Source organism: Corvus hawaiiensis, chromosome 16 (assembly GCF_020740725.1).
Source record: "Corvus hawaiiensis isolate bCorHaw1 chromosome 16, bCorHaw1.pri.cur, whole genome shotgun sequence".
NCBI classification, from domain to species: Eukaryota; Metazoa; Chordata; class Aves; order Passeriformes; family Corvidae; genus Corvus; species Corvus hawaiiensis.
In genome coordinates, this window is record NC_063228.1 from 5283680 (window position 1) to 5304378 (window position 20699).

A 20699-nucleotide genomic window follows, 5' to 3' on the forward strand; every position below is an offset into this window, starting at 1 on the left:
TGATCCACAAGTATATGCTACATCCATCAGAAGTTTTCCCAATTTATCATGCATGGCCTTATAGCTTTTTTAAATGATTTAAAAAAAAAAAAATGGACCAGGAATTTAACTGAAGCCTTCCTTTAAATAAAGGCGCCTGGACACTTTGCTGTCAGTGTTTGTAAGGTCAATATCCCTCTGAAACACACTGTGCACTTCCCTCTGTTTCATATTTAAAGGACAGTTCTGCTTGTTTCTCTATTGATGCACTACTTTTTCATGGTTTCCATCTTGCATATTTACTCTTTTTGGCAGTACAGCAGTGCTGGGTTTTTGGTCAGCTAAGGTACAAGTGATAACTTATCTAAGACCTGTCTTCCCAGGAACAGCTCCTGGGGAAAATTATTCCACCTAAGGAAAAAGTACATTGCAATTTGATATCCAGATTCTTGTTCTTAGAAGAAAAAGAACAGCAAAAATTACATCAGATGCCAGTGGCTTTTTCTAGAAGAAATGGATCCATTTCATGAAAAATATTAAAAATGTTGAAAATTGAGGAACAATGCCAAATTTTTTTTTTCCCTGTAATTATCTTTGCAGTACTTCCATTTTTAATATGGATATATTAATTATTGCAACAGAAGTAATAGTAACTATAGAACTACAGTACAGCTTCTTTATGCTAAAACTCAGACATGTCTTTTCTGTTGAAGGACAGAGTGAAAATCTGAAGTGCTGCTTAGGATCTTCTCCCTGGCTTCAGAGATTATCAGACAGTCTTCAAATTTTAGTTCTTTCAATCATTTAGCACTAAAACCATTCCTGATTAGCACAAAGAGTTCTTTGGATGATTCTCCGTGTTCACAGACACAAGAATTTAAATCTGCAGGTGGCTCACCAATTTTCAAATATCTATATTTAAATATTTCTCTTAAAATATTTGATTAATCTTGCAATGTGCTGTTTAACATCAAACATTCAGTCAGTGGCCATGATAATTATTTCAGCTAATATCCTTTTTCCTTGGAAAAGAAGCTTTAACTGGTGATGAAATATTCTGTTCTGTAATAGATATGATTTCCAAATGAATACAAAAAAACCTGCATGTGTAGGGGCTTTTTGGTGGGGTTTTTTGGGTTGTATTTTGATGGTGGTGGGTTTTTTCCTTTGTTCTTAAAATATTTGTGATGGGGGGTCAGAGAGAGAGGGAGGCTTCACTGTATTTTTTTCACATTTTACCACACAATTTTACATTTACCACACAAGACTTTGAGCTATTTTTCTTCTCTCTATCATTTGAACTTTGATGTTTTGAAGGACCTTTTCTTCCAAGCCTTCTCCGTCCTGCTGTTTAACCTTTCTGGCCCTTCTAATACGCTTCCTTACTCCAGGCAGTTTTCCCTTCAGAGACAGAATAATACTGTACTAGATTTTGTCATTATTATGATAACACTTAAACTCCTGAAATCTTGTCTTGCAACAGGTCTTTTTATGGAAGCAACAAAATCCAAACTGTGAAAAGAATCCCATGCTTTCTGTACTAAACCATTAAAATTTAGGAAATTCCTTGACATAAATTTAAAAATTTGTTTAAAAATACCACAGAGAAAGTTTGAAGCTTGGAAGTAGCTCATTAGCTCAATATCGCTTGTGGAGTATTACAGACTCCTTAAATTACTAGCAGCAAGCTGATTATTTTAAGGATAAAAGTCTTCATAGGAGCTAATTTGACAGAGCTGTTAAAGTTGATAGTTTTGTCAAAAATAGTTAAATAATTGGATTTGTTTAAGAATAAGCTACAGACAGGAAAATAATTTGATTCTCATTTATCTAAGGTAGAAGCAAGCTTTAGATTTGGTGAGGAGTGAAGGTGTAGGAATGTGCAGGGGACCTGGGTTACGTGTGGGGCTGGGGAATGCTACTTAGGGAGTCAGGAATGAAGGGGAAGACTCTGGGGTTATTGAAATTTGAAAATGGGGGAATTTCCTAGGCACAAACAAGTCCATGGCTAATTGGACTTTGTTAATTCCCTGGCAGGCAGAACACTGTCCTTACACCATTTCTCAGCGTTGCACTCGAGGTGAAGGAAGATGTATTTGTCACTGCGTTGTTTTGCTCTCTTTAATTTATATCAGGATTTTTTGCTTGCTCTAATGAATGAACTCCAGCTGTTGAATTCCATATGGGAAATGCAGCCAGCGTAGCTCTTCCTGACAACTTGTGCCTGTGCTGTGAAAGCTGAGAATGAATCAGCATGAGAGATCTGGGAATGATAGTCTAACATAAAACAGATGACTGTCATCTATTATTTGGGTGGCAAGGGGAGATAAGAGGGAGGAAAGTTTGCTTTTCAAGCAGGGTTAAAGAAATGAATTTTATATCAGTGCAGTTTGTGGCTCTAATTTAGAAAAAATTTACAGACACTTGGGAAATTCTGCCTTCAGGGGTGGATTTGAAGGTGTGTGCTTGGGAGAAAGGAATGGTCATAGGAGCTTCCAGTAGCTATGGAAGCTGTGGGGAAAGGGAAAAAAAAAATTAAAAAGAGAGGAAGCAACCAATCAATAAACCCCCACTTTCCTGCCTCTAGTTGTTACTGCAATTAAAGTAGTTAATGGATATCTGTGTATATCACCTGGCAATTTCAATCTGTGCAATCTGAAGAAATAAGTAGCAAATAAGAAATAACTTAATTTTATACATCTCTATTTTCTATTTCATGCATGCTCATTTTGCTCTTTGAAGACACACTAGCTGTCACCATTTTTTTTTTAAACCAGATATAGCATGAACAGAATGTAGTTGAGTTACTAGAACCCTACTTGGATTTTGGAATTTCCATGGATAATTCTGGATCTTGGGTTAAAGCAAAGAGAAATTGTGTTGTATATTGGGGATTTTAGGAGAACTCAAGACAGTGAATGAAAATTCTTGTGAAAATTTACCAAAGCGCTTCTTGCTACTGCAGAGTATTTTCAGTACTTGAGCCAATGCTCTTATAAGAATTCAAGTTGCATTTCTTGATCTTTTTCATCTCTGGCACAAGTGCCTGCTCCGGGACAGCCTGATTCAGATTGCTCTCCTTCTTTTTTTCCATCTCCACAAAGCTTGAGCTACCCAGATTTCACCCAGCCTGTTCCTCAGCCCTGCTTACCAGGCCGATTTTGTGTTAAATGTCCATCTCTGTCTCTGCTGAGCTTCTGTTTCTTTGCCGTTTAACTTGATGGAGCTGGTTTTCCTACAGCTTCCAAATGTTCTCCAAAGCATGGGAATCTTTCAGGAATCTTCAGTTTTACTGCAGTTTTCTTCCAAGAAGTGACAGTCCTACATCCCACGGACCCTGTGGAATCTGTGCTGATCTATTTCCCTATGGATTCATCTGCAATTTCAACCCTTGAATCTTAATGGAAAAATGGATTCTTAATGTGTCCATAGAGATAAATATAGATATTTTACAGTTTCTAAGCCTTGTATCAATAGAGAGAAGGATGAAGAGTTTTCCTTTAAATAGCTTGTTTAGACCAACAAATGTTCCCATGAAAGAAAAGAGAGAAAAAGGGGCTATTTTCAGTGTTTGGTAATGAAGAGAGGGCGAGTGTTAAGAAGGATGAAAGCATTGAATGTGTATCTTGTTAGATAAACCTGTATCACTGTGCGGGTGTAGCTACTCTGATTTATTTTGCCTACGTGTGTTTACTTTTTATGGGGCATATTTGGCTGCAGGAAACTTTTTCTTAAGTGCTTGAATTTTGAGCTGGAATATTTTATGCTGAGCCATGCTTGAGGGTAAATTTTTTTTAAAGGTTTGAATGAGAATGCATAGTTCAAGTCCTTTTGCATAGAGAAATATATGGCAGAGCAACTATTGCCATAAAAAAATGAAAAACTGCATCGATTTAGATGAAGTGCGACAGTTTAAAATTATGTGTGTGCCAAGGTTTATTTTGAACTCATGAAGCTTATTTTCATTAATGACCCAGCTCTGTTTATTAGAAGCATGTCATATTAATACTTTATAATCTTATCCCTGATGACACCTTCAGAATAGAAGAGGAGATTGCTCTTTTTATTTGCGTGGTTGCTGTGGGTATTTTTGTTCAGGGCTGGAGATGTCTCTGAGCTCACTTTCCGAGGTATCACGAGGGCTGAAATGCAAAGTGGACACCTGATCCCAGGTGGCCAAGGCTCAGGAGATGAAGCAGCCGTGGTTGTTTGATGCATCCCATAGGGTTTGTTGGTGCTGGTCGGTGTCTGAGGGCACAGTGGCATTGCAAAAGGCATGTTGGAGGTAAATAGATCAGAAGGGAAATGTGTGAATGCTGATGCCGGGCTCTTTCACTGAACAATGAGGAGAAAATGTACTTTTGAGTGGTTTCTTGATTCAGGTTTTCAAATTCTATCAGCACAGGGACTTAGCAACAAGACTCACAATCAGACCATTGTGAAATGAGCTGCATTCCCCCGAGGGGTGGAGGAGAGCTGGGATCTGTTGAGGTTTTATCCTACAGGATACACACGGAGACGTGACCATGATTTGTCATGTTTTCAAAAGTCATTTGTCAATAGGCTGGTGCCACAAACTGAGTCCTCTTATGAAGGCAAGAGTAAGAGTGTGGCCTCCTGCAAGAGCTGCCATGAAAACAATTCATCTGGAATCTACTCATGAGAAATGAATTGTAAATTAAAAGAGATTGCCAGTGAGCCTTTCTTGTTTCAGGGTTAAAGATCATTTCTGCCAATGTATAGATCCCCTGAGACTGAGAACTACACCATATTTCAAAACTTCTGCTCTTTTCTCCCTTTCTGCTTGCTGGGTGCATTTTATATTTGTTAACTGTAAGAAAATGAGGAACAACGTAAAAAGCTCAACTTCTCTGACTTCTAGAATTCTGGGGGTTTGTGCTTCAGTAGTGTTTTATCGTTCCACTTCTCTTTTATAAAACACTATTTCTATTATAACTGCAGTTGATAAAATCAAAAGATCATTTTCACTTTTAAATCTCCTGAGAGGATTTAGAGCTCTCAAATTCTCTTGCACAATTTAAACTAAATTTTCACCTTAGAAGTTTGCAGATTCCTTCCATTTTGGCTTCCAAAGAGTACATAGCTGCCAAAATAGAATTAATTAATATTTCCTTTGAACCTCAGTGTGCACCAGAAGCACTCATTAACAGTAAGAGGCTGGAAGTTGTGCGATAGCTGCCATAGATTTTGTGGTTTCTTTATCACATATATTGATATCCAATTTTAAGGCTCAATAAAACCTGTTAGCGATGGGGATACTCTTGTGACACAAGAACAGCTGTTATCAGGCAGCAATTTGCAGTAAACACTTCTAGTAAACCAAGGAATTCGCCAAGATCTCTAAAAAGGCAGTCTGGAAGCTGCCTTCCACAAGGGAAACCTCAGGTCAGAACCGCACAGGAGTTTGAGTTTGGTGAACTCGATCCAAACACATTTTCAGTGAATGGTGTTTATTGCTGCATGCTGAGGTTATGTCAGCACAGCAAATCAAATCCTTCACTCTTTTGCCTTGTTCTAAGGAAAACCAGCATTTCCCCAGGAATGACTCTTTCAAGAGTTTCAGCTAGCAATGAAAAATAGGATTAATTACCTTGGATCACGGGCATGTGCCATTAGTCATGCAGTGCGTGGCAACCTGCTTTTATACTGGTTACTTCTGACCAGCTCACATTCTTTTCCTCTGTGTAATTTGTATTTGTTTGGTTTTTCTGTGTTTTGCTTCTTTTTTTTTTTTTTTTCGGTACAACTGGACATTCTGACGGGAATACAGGAAAGCTGGACTTTCTTATTTTTTTTTCTGAGAATTCCAGGACGCTCAGTGGGAGCCACATGCAGCTAAAATTAAACAAAACAGGGCATTTTGTCCATTTAAGAAAGACTGTGTGCATAAGATAGATGATAATAAGTGTCTTGTTTATCTTGGCTATTTTGCTCTGCCAGCTATGCAGGCAGAGCTGCAAGGTAAAGGTCCCTCATCCATAGATTTAATCTTTCTTCAGTTCAAAGCTTTGTAAGTAAAAGCAACCAGCTGGGCAGGACAGCTGTTGAGATCTCTCTCTTACAAACATGGTGCTGGTGCCAAAGGGAAGCTCTTTGCCCTCATGTCATTGTGCCCTCATTAAAAATAAGCAGCCCAAACCCATTCTGTGTTATCCTTGGAATCCATTGAATGATACACTAATTCCTGTTACAATTAGTCTTTGTTAGAGGTTCTTAATAGGGAGCCTCAATACACAGAGTTCAGTGCATTTTCAACCAGGGTATGGTTAATAAGGAGTTGGTTTTGACATCTGAATAATTTTTTAAATGTTGTTTTTATCAGTTCAACTGACCATTCATTCATTCATCTATGGGCAATTACACAATTACAGCAGTTGTTTTTTTGATCTCTAGGATATATTTCTCCTCTGTAAATTTTAGTCTGGAAAAGAAGAAACCTGAGAAATTAAAATAGAGAAAAGTACAAGCAAAAGGACATATATTTTCATGAAAGAGCAGACTTTCACTACATGGAAAAAACCCTAGCTCAGGCATTATCAAAGTGATCAAAAATAGAAAATGAGCAATGGAAGAAAGCAAAGAATTGTTCTTAATATACTTGGCTGGTATTCATTTCAAAGGCACAAGAATAAGGTTCAGGTACATTTAGGAATTTATAATGGAAATTCAACTGCTTAATGATGCAGATGATTTCCAAGAACCAAAGGGGAAAAAAACAGCTAAGGCTATAGATTTGATTTTCTCTTTTACAATGCTTTTCCTATGTCCTTTTCTGTAGTATTCTTGCCTTCTCAGTATCTGTCTTTGAAATCAATTTCAGATGTCAGGAAAAAAGTTAAAGATGTTGGCAGTAGTTGTCACGGATCAGACTCGGATGTCTCATTAAACTGAGCAAAGAGAGAGTGAGAATCACCTTTAATTTTCAGAATGGTTGGTCTTTAATGTTAAACTGAATGTGATTGATGCCTTTTAGAGTAATATGTGATAATATTTACTGAAACTTCTCTTAAATATTTGAAGATATATTTCTGTGTCTGCCTGGTAGGAGTGATTTCAGTTTCCCGTGTTCTTCTTTCCTGGCTGATGGCCTCTAAAGTGAACTTTCAGAACAAATGTAGAACAAGTCAGGCATACCCCTGTTGTGTTGATAATATCAACTTGACAAATGTATTCTGAATTTTGCCTGCAGCCATTAAAATGGAAAGCGAAGTCGGAAGTGTTTTATGGGAGGTTTTTCTTATTGCTTGTACCAGCAAGTATTGTACTGATTTTGTCAAAGGAAAACATAATTTTTATAAAGCACTTGCCCTATTGACTCCCAACTAGAACAATATATTTTAATCCATCATCATGTTATTTTTACCACTTCATTGTTTTATTTGCCATTATTATACTTGTTCTGTTTGGTTCTAAGCTGATATAAACTAAAAGCCAAAAGTCTAAACTAAATAAATATTGTCTCAATGCTAATTTAGGCTGACTGTTTATTAATAGAACTTGCTTTCTATATATAGTATAGAGAAATAACAGAGGTTGTTCTTGAACTTTGCACACACAATTGTAATGATTTGGTTGTATACACAGAGGAGAAGGTCAACTCTGGCTATATCTTTTTGCCATGTGTGCATATTTATAAATGCAAAATATTATTATTAAATTGTATTTAAGGTACTTTATAAATATGAAATAGAAGGTTAAATATCATCAGCTTTTGCCAGTATGGTGGGTTGGCAAAAAGCACATGTGGAGAAGTGTCTTACGTAATTTAACTTCTTTAATTTAGAAATAATCATTTTTGCTGTGAGGCTGCGGGATTGGCCTTTGTCCAATGAATGTTTCCTGTAACCATGAAACACGTTAATTTAATGTGTTTGCACATTAAATCGGTGTCAAAATAAGTACCTGTGGAGTACTGCTAAACAAAGACAAAAACAACTAATTTGCTTCTTAATGAGCCAGCAATAATGCACCAACATTTCAGTCTGTTTGCTCTTAAGGTAGACAGGGGTTCTGGAGAAGGCTGTTTCAGAGGTTCTCCTCCATAAAGAAGCCTTTTGAAATCCATACTGGTGAAAGACATTTTCATAAACTGTATCAATGAAAGCTCTGGTTGTGAAAAACGTGCGAACAGGAGTATTTATGTGATAAACCCTTAAAAGAAGGTAATAGGAATATATCACATAAATGATATTAAGGTCAAACTATTTTTTTTTTTTTTAGCAATTCGTAGAATTGTAAGATCCCAGAATGGTTTGAGTTGAAAAGGACCTTAAAGATCATCCAATTCCAAGTCCCTGCCATGGGCAGGGACACCTTCCACTAGACCAGGCTGCTCCAAGCCCCATCCAGCAGGGATGGGGCTTTTTCTTGGTTTTGCTTTTTCCCACCATGGTGGGAGGTAAAGCAGAGCAAGTGCCCAGGAGGCTGCCCTGTCACCTCCCTTACTGGGATCACTGGGATTTCTGCTGTGCCAGAGGAGGGGTGTTCTGCCCTGCAACAGAACCTGCAAAATTCGCTTTGTTTGCAGTAATGTGTCAGGGCATCACTACAGAATCACAACTGTGTTCTGCTTTGGTGACCTCCAAAATAAATTAATCTATAGAAATCTTTTCTTTTGTCTGTTGAACAAATAGCTACAGGCTTTCCTTCCTTTTGTAAATCTTCTTTTAAAAGTTAAGGAACCTTTTCTGGGTGTTTCTAGAGGACTTTTTCTGTCATTTGTTTGTAAAAGTTTTTTTGGCTCTTAAAATTGGAATGTTTTTTCATGTGGTGCAGATTTATGGTTCTCTTGTAAAGCTTTAGTTTGGAAGGACAGGAAGTATACCTTGATTTTTTTTGGTCCTGTGTCTAAAAATGTGAGGAACTTCAGAGTCAGAAGAGGGAGAGCAGGGTAAGTATTATTTGTGAAGCTTAAACCTCAGACAGCCCAGGCTGTTTTCCAGCTGGGCTGGCATTAAGTGCCTGGTGAAAGGTGAAGGTAACTTTGTTTATCCAGTCTCACCTATTGCTTCTCTGAAACAACTTAGTGCTCATGTTACACAAAGAACTGCTCTTTGTTTAAAAATAACTTGAAGTTGCCAGTCCTTTCAGAGAATGTAATTATTTCCTCTGGGAAAAATAACATGCCTTTTCTACTCAGAGAAAGCATTTAGGATGCCCTTTCCTGCTTTCTTTGTCCTGCAATAATCTACTTTTTCTAGAAGGAACATTTCTGCTGTCAACATTTTTCTCTGGTGTTGCTGGGTGAAAATAAGCTCAGTGTGTGTCATCCTGTGATGCACTCCCGGTAAACCCGGGTAATATGTCATCTACACTTGCCTCTTTCTCCCACAGAGTTTAATAAAGGAAATTGCTCTGATTAATGGCTTTTAGATTTAACAAACAGCACTGTTTGGGGTTATACATCCATCTGGTCCAGTTTCTAAATTGTCAGCTTGATGATGTATGTGGATGTATAGAGCAGGAACAGATGACTGGAGGGACTGGGGAAATCCTGCAGAGAATGGAGCCAGCAGATTGTTTCCCCCAGTGAGCAATTTTATGGAACTTGTAAACCCGCCCAGGGCTCACCTCTTACAGGATACAGGAGTGCTCATGAATTGAGGTTCTGACTGATTCCATACTCCTTGTGGATATACATCTTGATTATTGCCAGCTTGGCCGGGTTCAGAGCGAGGAGCAGATGCTCTCCATTTGTTTGGTGCTGCTAAGCAGGGTTTAGCCAGCCTGTCTGTATTTATTGGACTGGGCTCCAGCAGGACCATCAGGTGCTGCTGCCTTGGATTGTGTGAGAGCAGGATTAGGATCCATCATGGTCAGTGTAACTCCTAGGGTTTGGTAGTTTTCCTCCCTGCCAGGCTGTGTGTTGTGGGCCAGTGGGATGGGACTAAGCCTGGTGCTGTATTTCTGCAAGTGAGCCCCGAGTGCTCAGTGTCCGATCTCCTGGCCAGTCTCCCACAGGCTGACCCTTGTCCTGACTCACAGTTTCAGGTAGGACACAGAGGTTACATGTACACTTTTCCCACTTTTCACTTGGATAATATTTTCTCATCACTCGGGTGCCTGACAGCTCGCACAAAATCCTGCCAGACGTACAAACCCAGGCTGTACCTGAGGCAGCTGATCCTCCTTCTCTTTCATACCCATTCTCCTTTAACAATTTAGAAGAGTTTTTGTGAAGAGAAGTCTTTTTGCTGGATTATTTTAAACAAAATACCCAAATTCTGAAGGCAATCTCATGACTTCTTTTGCATTAACTATCAGTCTCATTGAAGGTATTAACAAGGTCCTGCAGGACTTATGTTAGCCAGTAGACTAAGTGGTTTCTTTTTTAGTTTTTTGCTTTAAAAATGTTGGTTAAATAGAATTTCATCTTTTTCCAAGGTTTGAGGGCAACTCTACAAACTTCTCTTTGACTTAGACTCACCATTGTTTTTCAGTTTTCCCTTTTGTTAATTATTTCTTAAACATGCTAAGACAACTCGTAGATTGTAGTCATTGCTTGTTACTTCTCATGAATATTGTCCAAAGTAACAGAGCTGGTGGAGTAGAGCTTCCTTGTGCTTCACTGAATATTGTGGTGGTACAACAGAGGTGTCTGTTTTCTAGTCTGATAAATTGCCCTAAAATGTAATGATTACATAAATTACTTCCAAAGGATAACAGTTCAAGTTTACATTCATTACCTTTTGTAACTTTAAAAAGCCCATCCTCATGACAATTTTTAATGCAAAAGGACGTTTTTTGTCATTCTGTGAATTGGAAATAACATTTCAAGTACTTATTTCTTGTGTCCTGAGAAATGTATCAATAATAGAAAGAAAACTATTTCCCCTTCTATTTCAGTACATGATTATAAATTCTGTATATATACACACTTCTGATAATGGGTTTTAACCAATATTTTATTGATTTACTTCAGTTCCATACAGAGTAATAGCTTTCAGTTCTTTGGGGTTTCATAATTTTAATATACTTTATGTCTTCTTTACAAATAGGACAAATTAATAATGAGTATGAGTTGCATTGTGACCTGTATATCTCTTCAAGATGGGTAGGTGCATTAGTACTGACTCTTAGGATGGTTTTTGACTGAGTGTTTCTTTTATTACAGCTCCTAATGCAGTGAATGCAATCTTTGAAGCTGATTTATGATCAAAATTTTACTTGTACATCCTTTAAAATTTTAAGCACATTAACTGTAGCATGTTTGCAAATAATAAAGTAGTTATCAACTACTGGTTTTTAATCACCTTATTTGTATGCTTAGATGGAAGTACTGTGTGCAGAACATGGGGGTATGGTACTTTAGCAAAATATATTTGAAGTTTGGGAGGTGCAATTCATTGGTGGTGTATCCTATAGGATACAGAGATTTAATATAACAGTTCTGTACACAGAGCAGTCTGCTACTGACAGCTTCAGGCCTTGGCATTAAAAGAAAAAAACACCCTACAAATCAGCCCCAAACCACACCCAAACACCAAAAATCCCCAAACTTCAAAAACCCAAACAAAAAGAAAACTTTTCACACCTTAATAAAGTTAGGATATTATTTTGAAAACACTGCTTAAGTTCCCTGTCTGCCTAACTGGGATTTAACCCTGTCTGGCTTACAAATAAATCTTTTATTTTTCCTTTACATATGCTTTTGATGTATGTCATCCATCAATGTTAGCAAGAACAGTAAATGCATTGATCTATTGCTGCACTTGACAAGTTAAATAACACTTTATGTAAGAAGTATTGATTTATAAAATCCAGTACATGTAATTAACATTAGAACTGTCAAAAGTTGAAAACAGTATTAACTTGCTGCTTATTTATAACCCAAAGAAAATTAAATAAAATATCCAGATTAATCAACTAACTCCTTTTCTTTGCCTTCAGATATGTCAAGCTCAGTTATGTTTTCTAGAACAGTGATATGTTTCTTCCAATTTTGACAAGAAGAAATTACATGTTTCGTCAGTATGACTGAAAATAATCCTATAGGGTCTAGATCCATGTATTTTCCTTGAAGTGGTGAAAGAATTCCACTGGGGTAGTTCTCAAAGGATTTGGTGTAAAAGATACGGAAATAAGTGGTGATATTTGGGAAAATGATGGTGCCCAGTTTGTGTGAGGCTTCCGAAGAACCATTGAAACATCCCTTTGGGAGTGTCTGCACAAACACCCCGGGAGCTCTGCAAGGATCACTCTGTGCTTCTGTCTCCAGCCATGTGCCTGTCCCAGAGTTTGCTTAAGATGTGGGAATATTTCAGCTGAGTCCTGTGAACTTTGGACTGTGCTTTGTTGGCATTTCTGTCCTAATCCAGCATCACAAGGATATGAGCAGTCCTGTCTCTGCTCAGCATAATGTGGGCTCCTGTGCTCACCACCCTCCAGTTCAGTGATACCACTGAGATCCTTTGAGATTTTTGAGGCAGGCATTATCCAGTTTCTGAACTACTTACATTTTTCAAGTTTAAACAAAACAAAAAGTTACAAGTTACATTTAAACAAAATAACAATAGCAGTGAGCAGTAGGCATTGCTTTTAACAAAGGTTTGAGCATAAATCATTTCCCTTCCAGCCCCCTCTATCAAAAGAGATGTGTTTATATCTTCACTGGATATTCATAGCTGCTTTGCTATTTAGAAATAAATTCTCCTTGAGAACATAAATAGGTGATTTGGCTTTCAGGTCTGGCAGTGCCTTTGCTGTTCCTTTGTTTCCTCCTGTTGCTCTTGTGTTTCTGTTCTGGTACTTCGAGATACTCCTCAGCTGTTTACCTTTTTGATTTAATTTATCTTCTGCACACTGAGAATGCCTCTTACAGCAGGGAGGAACTTGAGGAAAGCACATTTATGTTCTCATCTTTTCTCTCCTGTTAAGTGTTCTGTAGGGTTTCATCTCTTCTTTGTGCCGGTGTCAGTTGGAATATTTAGCAGATGTATTTATAAATTGCTGGGTAGATATCAGTGTGATCAGGCTGCCCTACAGTAGTTGGAGATTTTAGATTATGTAGCAGCAACAATAGCTTCCTTTGTGGTTAAAATAATGAAGGAAATCCTGCTATATTTAGATTCTCTTTTGGTGAGGCAGCCCTGCCTTCCACCTGCTGTGGGCCTAGATTTAAACACTAACAACTTATTTCCTCAAGTCTCTGAGTGAGGCTCTGTAAACGTCACTGTATGAAGAGAATATGAAAAGCACAGAGGTTGTGCTTTGATAGCAAATTCAGAGGCTGGAGGTTTCTTTGGAGATTTTGTTTTGGTTTTCATAGTTAATGGGTTCTCTTTTATTTGCCTGCTTTGTATGGATGTGCATTTTTCTCAGTGCATTTGTAACTTTCTTAAAAATATCCTCATAAATATTAAAAAAAAAAAATCCTGGAGCCTTTTTTGTGGATGAACTACACTAAACAGAATTTGACAACATCATATGTAGCTTTTTGATTTTTAATCTTGAAGCAGGTAATGGCTTTAAGCTGGAAGAGGATGGCTTTAGATGGGATATTGGGAAGAAATTCTTCCCTGTGAGGGTGGGGAGGCCCTGGCACAGGTTGCCCAGAGAAGCTGTGGCTGCCCCTGGATCCCTGGAAGTGTCCAAGGCCGGGTTGGACGGGGCTTGGAGCAACCTGGGACAGTGGAAGGTGTCCCTGCCCATGGCAGTGAGTGGAATGAGATGGGTTTTAAGGCATCTCCCCACCCAAACCATTCTGGAAATCTGTGATATTCCATGAATTCACAAAACTATGAATAGTGCTTGCCTTCTGATATACAACAAACCAATACAATTTTTTTTGCCCTGACTGAACTGATTACAGGTAGTCAGAAAGGGAGACTAAAACATGAGGTGTAGAAATTAAATGGGAAAAGGAAGCCTTAGTGGGATTTTAGGTTAATACATCAGGAGCTGCTTGAGGCTCAGTTAAAACGATATCAGCTCATTATTTTTTTCCTTCCTTGGCTGGTCTGCTAAAGAAATCAACTTTAAGAAAAAAATAATACAATTACATGTGGGAAGGTCTTTCTTGGTGTATTTGGGGATAACTGAGAGAGGTTTATGTTGAATTTTAATGCAGTGATTTTACCAACCACTGTCTTGTCTTTTTTTTCCTATCAGAATCCAGGTCCTATAAAACCTCTGCTGTGGTTCTGGGGGCCCTCCTCCTTTCAGTTCTGTTTTGAGTGTTTCTAATAAAACTTGAGTAACCTTTTCTTGAAAGGGAATTCTTCAAGAAGTGATTGTGTAGTGAATGAAAGGATGGTCTTTAAATAGATGGCAGAGTGTTAGGGAGTAGATTTTTTGAATACAAAGAACAGGTTATATTTAAGGACTTTTAAGCAGTCAGTGATAGTAAGATTTTCTTTTTTATCATAAAAAAATTTGCTCTGGCTTTTTTCTGTTGTCTCAGGATGCAAATGGATTTTTGTAGTTCATCTAAAGCTGTTCTTAGAGAAAAACGGAAGAAGGCTGAGAGAGATAACAGGAAATGTTGGTGCCTTAAAACAGGGAAGAATGGTTGGAAATATTAAAACAGATTTTACTGTAGTCACTTTGTGGTGTTTACCTTAGAATTAAAGATGTTTCTAAGGGAATGAATTAGGATGTTTGTTCTTTTAAGCAATACTATGTGTTAGCCAAGATTTGGGAAAAACATTTGGTTTGTTTGCATCAAGAAACGAGGAGCAGAGAAGCCAACTGGAATCTGCAGCGCCATTTAGGTAATTCTGAAATCGAGAAGTGATGCTTCAATTAAAAAAAAAAAAGAATTTTTAATTAAATCTACCTAACTATCAGTGTGAGACACTCATTCTTGCCGCTCGGGACTCCTATTCTATTGAATTGTTGAAAGCTAATCATAACTATACATTACAGAATGTTTAGTTTTCCTCTTGGGATGGACTGCAACAGGTTTGCAATCTTTAGTTCAATATTTCCTCCATCCAAATCAAATATATGATTGGCAATTACCCAATAACTAACTTGCCAATTAGTTATGTGAGCTGTTCAAGGCAAAAAAAGGAAGTTACCCATTGAAATCTTGTCTCCCTGTGACTGTGCATTTAAAAGAAATAAATGTCACTTATTCTAGAAATATGTCGGCTTCCTCACAGAACTTGCTGAGTCCTAAAACAATTTAATTCCATCCCCAATTAAACCTTTAAAAGCACCATCCATCAGCCTCAGTTGATATCTGTATTTGCATTCAGGGATTATAATGGAGAGACCCAAAAAGAAGGTTATCTTTTTAATCTCTAGGCCGACAGAAATGGGTAGTGTGGGCTCATTTACTTGATGTGTGAAATTGAGGAAGAAAGACTGACTTAAATACAGTTGCTTCAGTACTCTTCCAATATAAAATCAGATATCGTCTTTGATGAAAGTTCAGGAAATCCATTTTGACAGAATGCTTTATACCATTGTGTGAAAATTCTTAGCTGCTGCAGTATATTTGAAAAATAACCTGATATTTTAATGAAATATTCACTATGATGCATCAGTCCTTTGCAATCGAAGTTTAGAATGAGGTAGTAAAATGCAATTTAAATTTAATTGTTGTACTTGGTGATTTATGTCACACTTCCAACCACAAAAATTTGAATCTCTAAGATCCAATATTTTGGATAAAATAGACTTCCTGCAAATCAGTACAGTTAAAGTGACTGAATGCTCTAATGTATGTTTGACATTGTTGACAGTTTATGAATAGATCATATACTAACTTCCCCAGCATCCCACCAATGCATTTTAGAAGGTTTAAATTCAAAAGAAGATTGATTCAAATATATCTGAGTTCAATCTGACTTTCTGGTACATTTCCCAGGATTTACTGTATAATAATTCCAAATTCATATGCCATATAATCTATTGAAGTTCATTTCCACAAGAGAATACAACTTGCATCCAGAGCTAGCACATGTATGCATGTATATCAGAAACCGTAAGATTAAAAAACTGAGATAGCAAGACTAAAAGATCCTTTTGTAAAGGAAATAGAGAAAAATCTTTTCCAACTTGGGAATAAGAATAAAAACCATTTCCCCAGGAGGCTGCAGTTATTTGCTGTCAGAGCAGAGCAGCTCGTGCTCGACTGTTTGTACTCGACAGTATCACAGCTGAACTTCAGTCTGGTCTTGAATGGGGTTTTGCTGCCCATAGTTGTACCTACTTTCTGTGGATTACTGCAAAGATTCTTCCTGTCTCAAGTTTGGGTTTCCTGACTCCAGCTGCCTTTTTACCCATACTTTTGTATTACACATTCAATGCCTCAGACAGACCTTTTGGGACACTCTTTCCATGGCACTCATTGTTTATCCACCTGAAGGTGGCTCACATCTCCTTTCCTGGCAGACACTGAGAGCAAAAGCATTTCTGTATTGCTGATCTTCTCCTGGGGCTGATCATTCAGCCTCTGCCTCATTTTCCTGGGGAATTCCTCAGAGGCAGTTCTGTTCTCTATTTTCCCGTGTCAGTTGATCGTAGCTTTAGAAGCATATGAAGAAACAGTAATGTGCATCATGCTTTGATTGGAGATTAATAAATTGAAATCAAAAGAGGTGTACTACTTCATAAACCAATTGTGTTTTTCTTTTGAGTTTGAAAAATTTATTTCAGTCAAAACTCTGTTTTCAATATTGAATCTGTAGGGCCAACTGCGCAATGGAAAGGCAGCTGCTCACCTGGTATTTTTAAGTAACTGAGCTCTATTTGCTCTGAATTGCTGATTTATGTGCAGATTGATCTACGTTTAATATTCAATATTAGCTCACCTAAAAATGGCTTAAAATTAGAGATGCATAACAAAAACAAATAGCCGTGGCAGTGGGGATCTCTCAACCTGCTCTCAGCACTCCCTGCATTTTCCTTCCTCTCAGTGTTCAGGACCACAGAAATTGATTTTTTTCAGGACGTGGGCACCTGATTGCCTGTAACTGTTGGTATCCAGCACTCCAGGAGAAAAAAAGCTGAGATTTGAAGAGGGTAGTTGCAGTAGGTTTTACTGATGAGGGTGATGTAGTACTTCTCTGGAGTGTTCTAACTTTCCTTTTCTCCGTACGGTAGAGGTTCTCAAGATCAAATAGTGTCTTTAATTAAAATTTATTAATTCCTGAGGGACAGGACTGTGCAACTGCTTTCAAGATCTTGTAAGACCTTGTAGTAACTGAAAGACCTATTTCATCTGACTTTCCTTTATGTGTTTTACAAATGTAAGCTCTTCAAGGGCTAAGAATCATTAGCCAATCCCTGTTAATTTGTTTGTTAGAGGCAATGTTTGAGGTCCCTGAGATGGTGCTCTCCTGTTTCTAAAGTCATGTTCACTCATGCAATCCTTATGAGATTCCTTGGGTATTTAATAAGTATCTAGTCTTGGAATTTTTGTTGTCATTCCAGTCAGTACAAAGCTGTCCAGCCAGGCTGCCTTTTCCTCTTGCAGGTCCTGTTGTAAGTTTGTGCCTGAACGTGATTTTCGGGGAGAACGGAGGACGAGGGAGCTTTCAGCTTTCCTGTGATGCATCTCGTCTGCTAGGGCTGAGGACAAGCTCAGAGTAGAGGACAATTGCATCCAGTACCATTTTTTATTTAAATGTCAGCATTAGTCCAAAAAAAACCTGTCTGGGTGTTGTTGAATTTAATCCTGAATCTTTATTTTGAGATAAAATCCATCTAAGTTTTGCATGTACCAAGGAAAGAAACTGGATGGGCCAACCCAGCAGTGTAATGAAAGTCAGGCAGTTTAGAGGTGCAGAAAAGCAAGGCAAGACACGCTGTGGAGCAAATTTCCAGATAATTTTGGCATATTCCATCCTACTTCTTCTTGAGATTTACATAAAAATAAATCCTCAGAATCCTTTTAAGGATACAAGTCGGGATGTTGGAGAGTTTGGTAAGCAGACTTAATGAAAATTTACTGAAGCTGTAAATATACATGTGCATACATGTTGGCACCTTATCCCTTTGCTCCTTCTTGCAACTCAGAAAATTCTTTAACTGCTATTACTTTTGTTTTTAAATCAGCATCTCTGAAGAGCCAGAGAGGCTGGAAATATTAACACATTTAGAAAAAGCAACAGTGTATAGCATGAATGCTTGATTTTTTTTTTTTTTTTTTTTTTTTTTTTTTTTTTTTTTTTTTTTTTTTGTAGGCAGAAAAGTATTCTAGCCAAGAATAATTGCAGTATTTTATTATTTTTGGTTTTAGGACTCAGATACGCTTTTTATTAGTATCTTACTCTGTTCTTGAAGAGTATAAAACAAAATATGCCTTCCTGGCTTTCAAACCCTTGGTTGGCCAAGGTTAGCCTCCTGGTGAGTCTTTTCTGTAGTTAATTATTAAATGCAAGTATCTCATACCTAATAACTGCCCCCTTGTGTCTTCCATCCCTCAGCCAGTTGATATTTTCCCTGCCAATTTTCCTGTTTCCCTGGGATGCTGTATAACAACCAAACTTTTCCTTGCATGTCCAGTTTTAAGTTCTGCTTTCCCATTACCACTTAAAGCTCTAAACAAAGCCCAGGGTGCAGCCCTGGTTTGATCCTGGGCCTGAGGTGTGAGCAGAAATGCCAACGCCAGCAAAGCTGCCTCTCTGCATGGAACCTTTGCTCTGTATTTTATTTTCCTTTCTGCTTTCAGTGAATATTTAGTGAGCTCTGATTGCATAATTGAATTTGATAAACTGATGGTATGTGATTGATGAGAAAGTCAGGAATAAAGGATTAGAAGATAAAATTACTTCAAGGGTTTAAGTAAATCTTCCAGAGAGCCAGGGTAATTTATAAAGCATGATATACTCTTTATAAAAATATTCCCGTAGGTCTATTAAATTTTAGCTTCTAACAGAACTGGATTGAGTTTTGAGAATCATTTTCATGTAATAACAGCTTGATTGTGATGCTTTAAATGGGAGATAGCTCTGAGTGGGCTGCGGCATCACTGGGTTTGGAATATTTGAGTAGGAAATGTAGGGCTGAATGATAGACTTGTGGGCAGCACTTTGTCTTCCAAATACATCATTTTTTCTTGGAAAGATGTAAGTTGGGAGTAAGTGGATAATTCAGAGTAAGTACTGAAGGAGGTTGTGCTGCTGAGTCTGTAAATCACTGAAAAGAAGGATCAACAAATGACTCAGTTTGGTGCAGATACTATTTTCACTGAGCTCTCCCTCAGTGACTAAACTTTCTTCAGGGAGGAACAGTTTAGGGAACTCATTCCATGAGCCTCTGTACGTGAGTGGGTAAATGCTGTTTTCAGGGGACTTGGCACTAATCATTTCACTGTACCAATTGGGCTCTGTTATCTTCCCCTGAACACCAGCACTGCTCCCAGCTGCTGCTTTTTCATCTCCAGAGGAAGCCTGACACCTTTAATCTTACCAGGGTAGAATGTCTGAAACTCCCTTGGGAGACTCCCCGAAACGCATCTGAAGCCGTTGACAAGATTTAACATTTTCTCACTTGTTTAGAAATGCCTTTGTAAAAATTTGCTTTTCACTCTGGCTCAAATCACTGTATTTCACAGGAACATCCTCTAACTCCAATTAAATTTTTCTTTATAACATTTAAAATATTGGTTGATTTTACTAGTTAGGAGAAAATGAGTATTGGGATAAGATTATTTCGCAACAACTGCAGTCATTAAAACAAAAACTAAAAGAGAAGCTTTGCAGAATATATTCACAGTCATGTAATAATGTGGGGAGGTGTAGAAACTATCCTTGGTTTGTCTGGGAATATCTGCTAGTTTGGAACTGTTCCAATTTTCTCATATGTTGAATTGTTGTAACTTCCTGTATAGCCAATTTAAAGAAGATACTGCTGATCTGCACTCATCATAAATCAGTTTGTTTGAAAGACAGGTTATTTAAAATGCTACAAATCAGAAAAGGGCCCTACCCCAAAAACAGTTTTTAATTCAGTTTGTTAGATCGGATTTTATGCGATAGTTTATAAGCATTGCTTTAAGATTATGTGCTTTTTCTTTCTGCATAAATGACTGTGTTTCTGAAGTTAAAATCTAAAAACTCAGGAGTCAATTTGTCAATCCAGCTCATCAGCTGAGTGGGGAGCTCTGGCTGATTTATAGCCCCAGTGGGCCTGGGGCTCCCTGGCCACGCTCAGCTGGAGCCCAGCTCTGCCCCAGCACCCTTTAATAACGAGTCTGTGCTGCCATGTGCTCTGCCAAGTCACAAAAATTCCCTGAGCAGAGGCAAAGTGAAAGATAAAGGCTTGGAGATGCTGATATCCCCAGGCTGGGCTGTGAACCCCAGTGGAACCAGGCTCACTGGGAAGCCACCACCAGCACCCCTTGCCCTGAGCTCCTGGGAGTGTCCTGGGGCTGTCAGTGATTCTGAGACCTGTGGGTTCAGAAATTCCTGCCAGCCTTGAATAGTGCATGAGGGCACTTCCCTCCAAACTGTAAAATATAGGTTAAACTCTTTAAATAGCAAGTATAAAAATGCCTGAGCCTGTATAAAATAAATTCTGGAAGGAAGGTTTGCAGTTTAATTGAAACATTACTTGCACTGGGACAACATTTGTATATCTTGGTTTTTTTCTGTATTTTATGTATAAAGTACCCTCACACCCCCTGCACTCTTTAAAGCAGAGCTCAGTATTCTCTACCTACTGAATATTATTCATATTTTGTATTAAATTTCTGACTTTCAATATAACTTCTGTGTTTTATGTATAATCATAAAATCCTGGAAGTG

At 38.0% G+C, this 20699-nt stretch overlaps 1 protein-coding gene across 5 annotated transcripts in view; it reads left to right on the top strand.

The window, feature by feature from the left end:
* Positions 1-20699, top strand: part of SDK1 (sidekick cell adhesion molecule 1) — a 388047-nt gene that overhangs the window by 86515 nt on the left and 280833 nt on the right. The gene's annotated exons all lie outside the window — the stretch shown is intronic.